The following is a 15,158-nucleotide window of genomic DNA, read 5'->3' as shown; positions in this document are numbered from 1 at the left end:
AAAACAATCATTTTACCAGTTCATGGACATTTACTTTGTAAATCGCTGAATATTTTCAAATAAATTTACTTTTGTTAGTTATTTTAATTAAAGGATCCTTTATACTAGTATTATTGGAATAAAATTTTGTTCAAACAAAATAAAATGAAGTATTTATTTTTTTTACATTACATTTATATTACATTTTATACATTTTTTTATATTACAGCGTAGACAACAGATGCGTAGGCTTATTAGTCCGTACGGGTCAACGCTAGATACAGTCCATCATTCATTTATCCGTCTGGTTACAGGAGCGTTTCATTAAAGCCCTGTAAGTAAGTCTATTAGTTATTATTACCAGAATTGTAGGTAGTACTGGTAGACAGAAAGTTCTGGGTTCGAATTCCGGTCAGAATTGGCTTTTATATAAGCTTTATTAAAATTAAAAATAAACGTAAGTGACGAACCGGATGTCGGTCTATTGCCGATACAAATAAATAAATATAAAAATGTATTAGGTACTAATATGTGTAAGGAATAGCATTAATAAAGATAATGTGGAGCGACTTATCAACCGTTGGTAGCCGTGATGCTGTCGAGGTAACACCGCCCTTCCTCTCCGACAAACTAAACGCTAAACGTTAAACGCTTCACTAAATACATGATGCAACATAACTCATATTTTGATAAATAATTAAATCTATAACGTACATTATATTAAATTAAGTTAAAAATTCCAACGGCGACTGAGTTCGAACCCGGGACCTTCCGGAAGATTCCATTTAGGAGATCAGTCGGCAAACGGTTTAGTTGATGTTTGTTGAAGAATTAAATAACATTATATTTTCTGTTCTTATAAACATAAAAGGATTACATAAAGTAGGTCGCTTATAGCGTCTAACGCAACATTGTATTTATGTGGACGTCTCTTACTTTTATTATTAGAACCTTAAATATAATCGAGTTAATTACAAGTTTTACATATTCATTTTTTTACCCTTTAATGCTGTATTTCATTTTATAAATAAGTTTATAACGTTTTATCATATTAAAAATTGATCGATCAGTCGATATAGTTGTTAGCATGTTGGCTGCTAAATCTACCGGTCTCGTGTTTCATTCCTGGCAAAAATTTCACTTTTTTTTAATAACTCATTAATTTTATCGACCATATTCTTCGTTCGTTAAAATACACGTGTAGGGTATTACGAGGTCAAATTGTAAATAAAACTGGAAAAATTTTATCTGTTATTATGTAATACTGGAATCTTTTTTTTTTTAAATTACTTTACAAAACAGATAAACTTTATCGTAATATTTAGAAAAAAAAATTATAAATATTAAGGGAGATTAATTATTATTTTAAATAAAATGTAATAAATATAAAATAATCGACAAATCTTGATTTAATTTAATTATATCGAACGTCTATATAAGAAATGTCTTTATAAGAAAACGTCTATATTAACGTGTTACTCGCACAGCAATACACATACGTACGCGCACACACATGTACACATGTTTACGGTTGTATTTGAATTGTACAACGCTTGTTCAGTACTGTCTGACGGTAGCCAATCAGAGCGAAGGAAGCCATCTGCGTTTGTTAACCCCCGTCCCACCCTCGCCCTCGTGGCATTAGTTAGACTGACAGAAGTTTTTCTTATGCCTCATCCCAAAAAAATTAAATAAAAAAAGATTTACCTCTAAAATTCCTCTTAGCTAAAGTCCTCTGTCACCGTATAAACTATACAATTTTATAAATTATGTTACTGTATTATTTTATCATTAACTCTTGAACTATTTATTTTTTTTTTTTATTTTTTTTATTAAAGCATTTGTTACTATAAGAAATTTATTTTATTAAATATATTTATCATTAAAAATTTCGCTTTAATCAACTGATTTTTTTTTTTAAATCTAGCACAAATGAAGTATTACAATAAATAAAAATACCTTCAAAACTAGAATGATCTAATATACCGGTGATACAGATAGGGTTGATGAAGCTTTCTATTATTTAATCAAATCTAATGTTCAATCTTGTGTAATGTCTTTATCAGTAATGCAAGATTTCGCACGCACACACACACCGCGCGCAAATGAAATCTGTTACTCCATAATTACAATTTTTGCTTTTTAATTTTTATTAAAATACCAGTAGACCCGGTAATGCTTTGCTATTGCTATATATATATATATATATATATATATAGAGAGAGAGAGAGAGAGAGAGAGAGAGAGAGAGATTTTTACAAATATAAAACATATATTACAAAAATATAGTATATATCCCCAACGACAAATGCTTTCCAGCGATTCATCTCAACGCTACCACCAAAAATTTTAATAAATAATAATTACCTCTAAATTTTTTTTTCTCTATTTTCTTTTTATATGATAGATTTTAATCATTATGTAATTATTTCAACGAATATTACGCTACTGGCCTTTTTCATCTATAATACTAACCGGTCACTGCACCGAATACTTCCCGTCTAGCCCTACTGCGTTCATTATCCTTCTTGTGACAAATAACAATCAAAGTATCTTCAATTTTTAAAAACGTCACTGTATTGTAATCTCTGCAGAGCAACAGTTTGGTCAGTACAGGATTCGAAACTTTTAATAATTTGAAGTATACGGGTTTCAAAACAGTCGGTTTCCGTCTTAAAAATAGTAGTTATAGTCGGTTACCTGTCCTCCGTACGGGTAAAAAAATATTTCCTAATATTTGAGATATTTCCATGCGAGAAACTTGCAAACTTATGGACGGAAGGGCAAGAAACGAAAAGGACCTAATCCGGTTGTTACCGTAAGTTAGTTAATCCGCCACAATTTTGAAACGGTGAAACAATTCGTGATGGCATTAATCATATGGTCCTTCCAGGTTACGTAACATTTCAGAAAAGTCGGTTTAGAAGTTTTTTGCGTGAAAAACAGATTCTCAGAAACTACTACATTTATATATACGGTATAATAGATTTTAAGTTAACTTTGTTTTGTTCTTTTAGAACGATCACTTTACACTTTTTTAAATTTTTAAACTTTTTAGAACAGCATTAATTTACAAAGAGAGCGATTCAATAAGGGGGAGGGGGTGGAAGACGGGTTGGGAACCGATTCTAGATCTTGAAATAAAGAAAGAACTTCATATACCAACATATGTCCGAAAACGCTTGTTTGTCGAGTTACGGTTAGCGTGGGTTTCGTTCGGATTTCAGTTCCCCGGTGAGATGAAGTCATGTTGAAATTTTTAGGGGGTCATAGGAGGAGTAAACTTTATGGGTTCTTATGATTTTGACCTGAAAAATCTAATAATAAATAGGTCTCAAATTTGTATCTTCCATAGGTTTTACGAAAACCACAGTAAAACGGAAAAATTTCGTGACAAAAAAACTCGTTTTTTTTAGGTTTGAAGTACAATAACTTTGTTAAATGACTGATAAATGCGTAAATTTTATTGATGTACCGTGTAGAGAACTTAATTTTGAGAAAATTGATGAAACGAAGTCTATGAAAAACAAAAAACAAAAATATCAACTTTTATTATTAAAAACAAAACAGAACAAAGTGAATGAATTTATGAAAATTAAAAACAACTTTTTAGTGTAATAAATTTAGACCGCAAACATCAAATTGATTTGTAGAATTTAATAATCTTCGTGAGAGTAGTACACTTCGCAGCACTCATGTTTCATCTGACGGACCGTTACAAGTTGATGAAAAAAAAATTCTTCAAGTAGTACGGTTTAGTTCTAAAACGGGCACGCGAATAATTTTTACGCCACTCGACATTCTACAAAGTACAGTACGGAGGACATTACACGCTCAAGACTGAATCCTTGTCACGTCCAGAAAATACAACACCTCCAGCTTGGGTGACCGTGCCGGACGAGTCTTTTCAGCGGGTTAACATAATTACGTTTAAATCTTGTTTGTACTATTTTCGGACGAAGATACGTGTATCCGTAACGGCGTAAACAACACGTGAAATTCACGTCGGTGGTGTGAAGAAACCCACATGCTGTAGTCAGATAAAATTTTCGGTGATCGTTTGATGCGGCACGATCGACCAAAAATAATTAGGCCCTTTCTTACTAGAACGTGTCACGGGAAGAGATTATCTGAAATTGTTAAACGATGTATTTTTTTGCTTAAAAATTTGTCATCGGCGAAACAAATCTAAATGTACTATCGACTTGATGGAGTACCAACCAACCCGTTTCTCGAATAAAGTAAGACGGTTTTTAGGTGAAAAATTTACCGGTTAATGGACTGGACGTAGAGGGTTGGTAAATTGTCCGACTAGATCGGTGAACCTTAAACCCCTTAGATTATTGTTTACGGGAACGGATGAAATGAGAGGTGTACGAGAAAAACGTAGACGCACGTGACGAACTGATCGCTTGCATTCTCAGTGCTGCTGCCCTCATCAAGGAACGTCAAGGAAACGAGTTGAAAAGTGCATCGATGTCAACGGTGGAATTTTCCAACATTTATTTTAAATTTAAAAAATATAAACCACAGCGAGTATTTTTTTTAAAAAGTAAATTAAAATTATTATTTTAATTTTTCAAAGGTTAAACGTATTTTACTAAAAAAAAAGAAAACGGTTGTTTTTATTTTTACTAATCCTTAAAGTTGTTTTCCATAGAGTATATTACAACGATTTTCTCAGAATTAAACTCTACAAGTTTGTTTAACAGAGTTATTCTACATCAAACCTAAAAAAACGTGTTTTTCGTCACTGAACTTTTCTGTTCTACTCTGGATATCGTGAAAATAAGGGATGATAGTACTGTTTTTCTTTTATTCTATTTTTCAGGTCAAAAAACATAAGAAACGATCAATTTTACCCCTTATATAACGCCTTAAAAATTTCAGTATGACTTATTTCACAGGGGAACTGAAATCCGAGCGAAATCTACGCTAGCCGTAACTTTACAAAGAAGCGTTTTCGGACATATGTTTGTATGTGAACTTTTTCCTTTATTTCAAGATCTAGAATCGGTTCCCAAATTATTTCCCTTTCCCCCAAAATCACCCTGTATTTACGATAAATAAAATAGAACTGATAGTTACCGTTTATTTAATGTTCCATTTCGGACAAACCTCAAATCAGGTGACTTTTTATTAATACAAAAGTGCACATTAAAACAATCGCACGCGCGCGCATAGAAATTTGATATCGCATATCACTAAATATTTAAAATTAAATAAGTAAAACGAATGAAAATTGCAACAACGGGAAAAGAACTGCTCCTCTGTTACTCTGAAAGTCGTGGGTTGAATTCCCGCCTAGTTATGGTAAACGTATAACAAAACAATCAAAACGTAATTAATAGCTGAACCGACTTAAAAGTGAAAAATAAAATTAATGACTCGATTTCCGTAGCTGAGCGGTACCGTCTCGGCCTTTCATTCAGAGTACCGGGTTCTAATCCCGGCCAGATACGGTATTTTTCATACGCTACAAATTTCCATTTTCACGTTCCCGCAATAGAAGTTTCTTTGTAAGATTTTGCGGTGAATTATTTCATCGATCGAAAAAAATAAATAAATAAATGAACTATAAACATTGTATAGATAGATGGTAACAGTGGCGGATTGAGTAATCACGTACGGCTACCAGGAAATTGTTTGGCATAGTCTAATGTTTGACATAGCTGAACTGCGGTTCAAATTCAGTAAGTCTTTTAGTAAACAATAGTGAACCGTCTCTTTGTAATAGCGAAACCAAACGATCTGCTACTACGTACCTCATATTAAAGCGCAAACAAATCATCCAAATTTTGAACCGGCATGCTGATTCAAAACGTTTTTCTTTTTCTTTTTGTTTGAAAAGGAACTAACAATGGAATAATATGATTTTTTTCACACGTTCATAAGTACGAAATTTACTTCCCCCTCCCGAGAATTATCGAGAAATTAAAAAAAAACAATACCCCATTTTTGACTGATTACCATACTTTTCCTTCTTGCAGTATACCTTTAGATTTATGCCAGGAAAATAGAATGAAAAATATTTTCGATCGGTTTATATGTATATTCTGTGTATTTTTACATTAAAAAAATTATAATAAAAAGTCATTTAATACAAATTTCAAAAAAAACTTATAAGATGATCATTAGAGAGAAATTATCTTAAAAAATAAAAAAAATCATAAAAAGTGATCCATTTTGTTAATAAATAAATAATTCAAAATGCATAAAAAATAGTTTCTTAATACACGTTTTAATTTTAGTTCATTTTTACTTCCTTGTACGAAGTAAGAAAGTATTGTGCTCGCGAAAAATTTCGATATTCAGATTTCAACTGAAATATCCATTTTGACCATCCCTGAATCCAATTTGACTATTTTGGGCGTGACGTCTGTACGTACGTATGTACTTAAATATTTGGCATAAGTCAAAAAAGATTAGCCGTAGGACGTTAAAATTTTGTGTTTAGGACTGTTATAACATCTCGTTGTGCACCTCCCCTTTTGATTGCAATCCACTGAACCAAAAGTGTCCAAAAAAGACCAAAATCTTGTTTCTAACTACAGTAATAAGCCCACATTGAAAGGATTTCAACGATATATCGTAAATGGTATTTATTTTCATTTGTTCCAGTTATAGCCAAATAAAATTTTAATTAATGAAATATTTGAAAGGGGAAAGCACATCGGTTCAAATCCCCTTTTTTATCTACATTTTTTTAACTTTTTTTTAATTTAAATATATTGATTTATTAATAATTATTAACCTTTCATTATAAAAAAAAATACGATGAATAATAATTCAATAACAAACAAAAAAAAGAAAAAATATCTACAATTATTAATGAGATAAAATTTTACGTATTTACATTTTAAAAAAAAAAGTGCGAGTGTAATTTAATAGACGTACAAAAAATCATGTGTTGTCAACATCAGATTCTATGTAGTTAAAAATTAATAATATTTTTACATTAATCATAAATTATTATTTTTTTTTTTTTTTAATCATTTAATGGTATTAATTTGTAAATTTATTACAATTTTTATACTCATTCATTAAAACAAGATTAATTTTATCTTGTGGTTATGTTCAGCCCAAATAAAAAAATTGGTTATTTAATGTTTAAAGAGCATTATTGTTTAAATTTTCCTTTTAATTTCATGGAACAAGGATTATTTATTTGCACTGTGAGTATGAGTGTGTTTTTGTGTGTATGTAATATATATATATATATATATATATATATGAAATAAGAGAAATACATTTATCTAACTAATATTCGCTCCAGTGAATTTTATACGTGTTTATTCTCTCAAAGAATCGGACTTATAAAACATAACAGTATCAACGCATCAGGAACAAATGGTAACATAACATAACATAACACACACACACACACACACACACACACACACACACACACACACACACACCCACACACACACACACACACATATATATATAAAAAAATCGGTTTAGTAGGTCGACTGGATCAAACAACCTGCTAACATGTCGAAGGTTCTGGTTTGATTCCAGGCACGAATTTAGCGATTCTTATCAGCCGTGATTCATCTAGTTAATTATGTGTTTAAGAAGGAATAAAAATCTGAGGTTAAAAATAAAATCTTGAGATTATCCAGGATAAACTAATTGTGTCTTCAAATAACTTACATAATGGTGTAAATTAAATGTAAATCCAACAATTAATATGTAGACTGAAATTTTTCGTTACGATTTTTTAAATGAATCTAAGAGAAAAAAAAATCACATTAGTAGTCGGGTTCTATAACAATCGTCTGATGTTCCTGTGTTCGATTCTGAACTTGGGTTCGGTATTTTTATGCGATTACCATTTCATTTCATTCATTACATACAATAATAAACGACGCGAAATAAAAAAATTACAAAAAACTATGTTTCTTTGGCTGATCAAAGGAGCACTGAAATTAAAAAAAATGTAATTAACAATTTAACGATGTACTTGTATTTTCGAAATAAAATTCTATACGCGTAATTTTTTATTACTAAAAACGACGTAGCGCTTTTCTTTTTAGTTCATCCGCTTTTCTAGAACTACCCTGGCAAAAGAGCTTGAAAACCTTTTGAAGATTCTTGGAACGCCGTCTAGCTGCCTACCCGTGTGATTGGAATGCGATAAGCAAGTGTTGCATTTCTGGCTTAAGAAAAATCCCCAATAATCGGTTATTTTTATTAATCCTTAAGCTTAATGTCAGTAGCCATCCCCCAGTTTATGAAAAAGATACGAAAATCTTTGTACGGAATTGTGCGCTTCACAGTTCCAGCGGCGTTGTGTTTAGCTGTTGTGCGGATGCGCACATAGGAAACTGCCAGGAAGAGAAAGCACTGTCGCTCCCGCAGAGCCTACCCTGGCGTGCCGGCGGAAGATAGTTTTTTTTACGCCACGTGTTTTTTTCGTTCCTTTTTATTTATTAACTTCCTTTTTCGTTCGCTTCTCTAATTCGATCATCTGCGGAAGGAATACGAAAGTGTTTATTTGTCTTTTCAGTAGCGATCAGAAGACTGCTGAAAGCAAGGACTCTTTGATCGCCAAATCAGAAGGGCTAAAGAGAAGGTAATTAGTAAAAACTAATAACGTATTTGTTTCTGCGTACATAGAAACTGAAATTAACCGCCGTTGGAGTATAGTGTTTTTAAGCGGACATTTTATCGCCTAATATTACTAAAAAATATTATCTGTTGACATTTTATTATTTATTCGATTAAACCGAATAGGCCTTTTAAGCGTAATGTGCTTAGAAACGGTGTGCCGTATTCTTGAATGTAATAAAGTGTAGAATTAGATTATTATCCTGCTTTCTGCTATCGATTCATTCTTGTTTTCGGTTCTTTTATTTTACAAAAAAACCGCGGCCTTGAAAAGCCTAAGAAAATCAACCTAGTTAATTTTAGCTACGAACCGCTACTGTTCGTGTCTGTTTCTAACCAGACGACACGATTTCAGCGATGAAGAATTCCAGAAACCGGGTATCTCTCAATCGGATGGACCGATTTGGATGAAATCGGCACGATGATTTTTTGTACGTGACGGCGATTACTTTGTCACGATAGGTGTAGCAGGCAAGGAGATATGGACCTTAAGGGTCCTGTATCTCAAAATTTTATTCAAAGGGCAGAAATGTTTCCCAGCGAACATATTTTCCGGTATTATTCAATCCCCTATAAAGGAATAAAAATATCCTTTTTTCGGTTTCTCGCGCGGTTGGCGAAAGGACCTGTTGGTCTGCCTAAATTATATTTGAACTATATTTCGACGAAATAGACTTTTCCATTATCGGTCTAGAAATGTTAATCGCTGAAATTACTTAATTTTTCATATTTACTTATAATTCTAACGTTACATATTTGTTAAACTGTTTACGCCGTATCAAAACAGTACATACTGAGAATATTATTAAGCGACGTCAGGGACTGGGTGGAGCGAAAGCACGGGAACACAGGCTACGAATTTACCCGGCTCCTGTCTGGACATAGATGTTTTCGGGAGTCGTCGCTCCTCGATCACCCCCTGGGGACGCCTTCCGGTCATACGGATTCGGATAGTAGAGTGCCTGTGTGATCATGCAGGGACTGTACATATCATATGGCTTAGATCCGGGCCCTGCAGGATAGGGGGGCAGGTTTTTTTAGCGGGGGAGAACCCCGCACTGCCGTCAGTGCTGGCCTGACGGCGGCTGGCAGAGATTTTTCCTCCCCCTGCGGAAAGAGAAAAAAATGAATATTATTAAAAATACTGTTATCAACATTTTATTTTTATTAAATTTCAACTCTACCCGTATTCTATTTTCCCATTTTTGACAGCTGTTTTTAAACGCTGTACAGAGAAGTGAATACAGTATAAAAAATTAATGAAACTTATAGTAAAATTCAATATAAGTTACGTAAATTAGCGAGCGATTTAATAAATAAAGCTCGAAAATGAGAAAACTATTTCACAAGAACAAAATATTTTTTTACATTTTCTAAATATAAAAAGCATACAAATGCTGCATAATGAATATGTACAACTTTATCCCGGTTTCAAAATCGCCACAATAAACACTTAAATTACTTATATACGCTATTACTATCTCGTATCAGACATATATATATATATATATATATATAGGTTATCCACGTTAAAAATGTACATTTATTTCTACTGTGGAATTTTTAATCCCCATAATAATACTAGAAAGGCAACACGACATTTTTAAGAAATTATACGCTTAATAACTTTTAAGATACGAGTAATAAATAATTTCTTATTTTTTACCGTATTTTACGATAATTTATTCGGTTAACGTAGTTTCTCAAAATTTTTGGAACTCTGCTTCAGATCGTGCTTAAAACACAATTAACGTTTCGTTAATTATTCCGTTATATTTAATAAACGGATGTAGAAAGTTTAAACATTTTAAAAGATTTATTACGTTTTTTAACGGGATTTAAAAAACATTCAGTAGAATAAATCCATAATACATCAGTAGATCGATTAACTCATCGTAATCAGGAAAAGGAAAGGTGGATATCGTTTTGATAATAACCGTAAATTAAAAGAAGTAGTCCATCTTTGAGTTAATGGAGTTTTTATTTCTGTAAACTACAGGTACGTAAAACTAATAGGCAACGGTCGTAAACGTATCAAACAAATATCACACCTTTATAAAACAATGCAAGCAAAACCGACATCAAAATCCGTTCAGCACGCAACACCCGGTCGGTTTACCGAAAACGAATTGGATGGATTTCAATTAAACAACAGATTTTTCTTTGAAATTACGAACGGTAACGTATTCCTTATAAAATTATAATCATTTCCGTCTTCATTTTCTCAATTATCCACCATCGTGTTATATTAGTAACGTTTTCATCGGTTTCTTAACGTCTGCGAGTAAACTGTAATTTTATTTGCAATTATTTCTAAATTCGGAAAATAAAATTAGGTTAGAATTACGAACAAAATTAATATGATAGCTGCCGTAATTACAATGAAGTTAAAGTTAAAATAGAAAGCAATTGTAATGTTTACAAGCCGTAAATTTTAACGATAAATATTGTTCGAACTGGTTGTAAGTAATAGTTTAGATGAAGAATTAGATATTATTTGTAAATTACCCGTCAAGATTGCGATTATTATTTTAAGATAGGTAAATCGGATTCATATTTTAAGTTTTTTTGTTATTATTTTTTTTATTTTTGCGTAATAAAATAAATGTTATATCCGTTGAAATGTCATTTTTAAAACTAACCTGTTTGTTTTTTTTTTTTTTTTTTTTTTTTTTTTAGAACGCTGGATGGGAAACACTGTTGAGTTAAGTAAAAATCTTGGAGGTAGCAGTACATCATATCTCGTTAAATTTATTATTTTTATTTATGTTTTTTTAGTAAATTAACCGGAGGCAGGTGCAATTTTTTTTTTTTACCTTTCTTCACCCCTTTTGAAAAATCTAAGTCGGTTGTTATTTATTCGCGTGAAAATTACACACATCAGAGATCAAATAGATTTACTGCTGAAAGAAAAATCTGAAAAATTATAAATACGGATTCTATTATTTATTATAAAAAAATGTTACGCGCTTTTTAAGTATGTTAATATTTTCCGTTCGAAAATAAATTTTTTTAAATAATAATAAACGTCCTTCTGGTAGCGAGTGATCTTTATTTTAATATTCTACGTTACATTACACAATTAACGATTACCAAAATTAAATGCATTAACAAAATTCTAATAGATATTTCACTAGTAATAATTTTTTTTTTCTTTTTAACAGGTGACTAATTAATTTTATCTAAATCTAATGTTTTTAAATTCATATAAAATTCTGTGCGTCGAGTCTTATCAAAACTTAGTTCATTATCGTTTTGGATGCCCGCGACTTTCATCGCATACTGTGGGTTATTTGTTTATATAATTTTACCGTTATTAAGATGGATAAGATATATTCCTTAAAGTGTTTTAGTTATTTTTTACTTATAATTTACAACTTTTATTTTTACGTAAAAGGAAGTATTGTAATCGCGAATAATTTCGGTATTCAGATTTCAACGGAAATATCCATTTTGATTTGTTTCTGGTGACGTCTGTACATATGGATGTGCTGCGTACGTAATTACCTCGCGTAGCTCAAAAACGATTAGCCGTAGAATGTTGGAATTTTGGATTTAAAACTGTTGTAACAGATCTAGTTGTGCACCTCCCCTTTTGATTAGAATCGGATGAACCAAAAGCGTCCAAAAAAAGCCAATATTTAAAAAAATTGGATTTTGGACTGTTTCTTAAATGCAGTAATAAGCTCTGATCGAGAGGTTTTCTACGATATATCGTAAGCGGTACTTGTTTTCATCGGTTCCAGAGTTATAGCCCGCAATAAAATTTTAATTAATGAAAGAAAGCGACCCCACGCACTCGCGGGTAAGATTACCTTTTGCGGGCCCAGTTAAGGATTAAATTAAAAAGTTGATTATATTAATAATGTGTACATCACGCGAATTTATTTTATTTGTTTTTCCGATTTACATTTAAATTACGGGTTCGTTTATTAACTTCATGTAGTTTTTAACTCTTAAGTAATTAACCGTTTAAAACAATATCTTTTTCACGTGTAAAGAAGGATATATTTTAGGTAAGAGGGCCGTATTAAAATCACGTGTTTTCGCGTCCCTCAGTTTTCTGTTTTCATTAAATATTTATTAATTAAATATTTACTCGATTAGTATTAGGACATAGAGTATATTTTTGTGAACATTTTCAAGTGATTTGATCAATTTTAGGACGATTCTGTGATTTATTGTAGAATTTTACGGTTTTTAATTTTAATATTAATTTTTAATAGCCATTTAAATGATGACGCTATCTTTCTCGTTGAGAGTGGGTGTGTGCTGCCAGGCCAGCTGCGCTTCCCTACTCTGTTGCTATTGGTGCAGATGGGACACGTGATGCGCCATGCTGCTCTGCGCATCTCAGTCATTGCTATGTAGTTAGTGCAAGAATTATATAAAAATAAAAAACCTAGACTTTAACGTAATATCTGTTAGAATTACTACTATTCCAGGAATACGCTTGCATATGCTAAATACTAACTCCTCCTTCCCCCAAAAATACCCGGGAGCTGCTGATTACAATACAATACATAAATACGAGCCTTATAAAAATTTAATTCGCTAACGTCTAAAAATCTGGATTCCTGCAACTCTTTCTTGCGTAAAGTTGTGGGTTATTTCTATATAAAATTTTACTATTATTGGGGTCGATGAGATGCGTTCCTATTCCTTAAAGTCTTTTCGTTATAGTTTCCTAATGTTCTGAGAGGATCTGATGGTCTGATCGGGTAGCGGTTACGAAAGATAAAAGAAAAACATAATAAATCGCATAAACGCTATTTAAAGTTTGTTAAATTTATAATTATATACCAGGATCGCAAGAAGAGTTTACGCGTCAACTATAATAAAGGAAAACAATACGGTAAATAACATTTACGCTACAAGAACAGAAGACTAAACAGAAAATATTACACTCTGCATCGAATACACATTACATTCGCAAATACAAAAATAATAAAATCTAATTTTACCTTTTTTTATTATATTCCGGCAATCCAGAAACAGCCGCGAACCGTAAGTAAGAATTAAATAAAATATTTATATAACGTAAATCTTGTAAAGAGCTTAGCGCGATGATTTATCGATAACAAAAGATTTACACTCCACAACCGATGTTTATGTACTCGCCTCACGAACAGAAATGCTTGATAGATTGGTAACATCGTCCTCACCACCCATTATTATTAATAGTCTTGCGTGTGTAATTCGTTGGTAAGTTGTTTATTACAACGTTCTCATTTGTTGACAAATTCTAGCCGGTGCCGGTATTGCGAAATCGACAAAACTGCTGGCGACGTGTGTCCTTGACCACAAAATCTAATAATTTTTATTTTTTCCTTTACGGCACACTTGACAAAAAATACTGCATCTCTGTTATATCCGTTTAATTAAATTTTAATTAACATCTAAAGAAACATATTTACTATTCTTACTTGTGTATCGCTAGATTAAATAATAAAATCTTCACAATTTATTTCTCGATCGATATTATTTCAAATGAGCATAAATATTTCCATTACTTTTTGTTAGCACTATATAGGGAATCTTGGAGAGCTGCATCAAACCAGTCAAATGACTGAAGACAAAAAAAACTCGATTTTCCTAATTCTAATTTTTGTTGATACTATTCCAGTCGCATAAAATATCAGTTACATATTATTCATACAGTCGATTATTCTACTCTCTTTTTCTAAATAAGATACATCCCATATATCGTTTATTTTTTGAATTTTTAGTACTCAAAATCGTATTTAAAAATTTTTTTAATTAACTGAGATTACTAATTTTCCCTACTCCAATCCTAATAGCCCAGTCAAAGTTACACACCCGAGCTCAACACTATATCGAACAAAAAGGAAAAGGAAAATATAAGCGGATTTTTCCAACACTTTTAACCAAGCAGCGGCTTGGTTTGACAGTGGCAGAAACACGTTTGACATTCGTGTATCCTGACGCGGTGAAGTACAGGATCTTAAATCGATTTTATTCTCGAGTAGTTTTAATTCCTATGGAGTTTTTCTGTCCAGTCGTATAGATTCTTTTTTCTACAATCGATGAACGATTTACCACACAAGCTTACAAAGAAGTTATTACGAACGAATGTGAAAGTGGAAATTTTTAGCGTAAGCAAAATGTTACACCTGACCGGTATTCGAATCCGGGACCTCCGGATGAAATGCCGAGACGCTACCACAAAGCCACGGTGATCAGAAGAGTGGTACGCTTAATTTCTTATATCGGTATATTTTTTTAAACCTTTGTTCGATTTCTAAACGGTTTTTTAATTTAATTTTTTTAATATTAATCTATTTTCTTTTTTAAATAAACCTTTATTTAGCTACTTAATTTTTTATAATAAATCAAAGTATTTATATATAAAATTAATTTTAAATTACGTTTAACGCTTTATATTAGCAGGTAGTTTTAAATAGACATTGAGTGTATCTGTGAGGGCGCGCGTACGTGTGTATTTGATAATAAAACCGTTAACTATACGTTAATCTATATTATATAAATTAGCGTCCTGTAATCATACACCGAAGATCTCCGATTCTACGCGGAGATTGACG

General features: G+C 31.8%; 1 pseudogene; it reads right to left on the bottom strand.

Annotated features, from left to right (window-relative positions):
- Positions 1 to 13,739, bottom strand: part of LOC142327717 (charged multivesicular body protein 3-like) — a 94,667-nt pseudogene extending 80,928 nt beyond the window's left edge.
- Positions 13,740 to 15,158: the final 1,419 nt, after the last annotated feature.

Source organism: Lycorma delicatula, chromosome 7 (genome assembly GCF_047948215.1).
Source record: "Lycorma delicatula isolate Av1 chromosome 7, ASM4794821v1, whole genome shotgun sequence".
Lineage (NCBI taxonomy): Eukaryota > Metazoa > Arthropoda > Insecta > Hemiptera > Fulgoridae > Lycorma > Lycorma delicatula.
The sequence above is the reverse complement of the archived record's forward strand: the minus strand, read 5'-3'. Positions and strand labels throughout refer to the sequence as shown.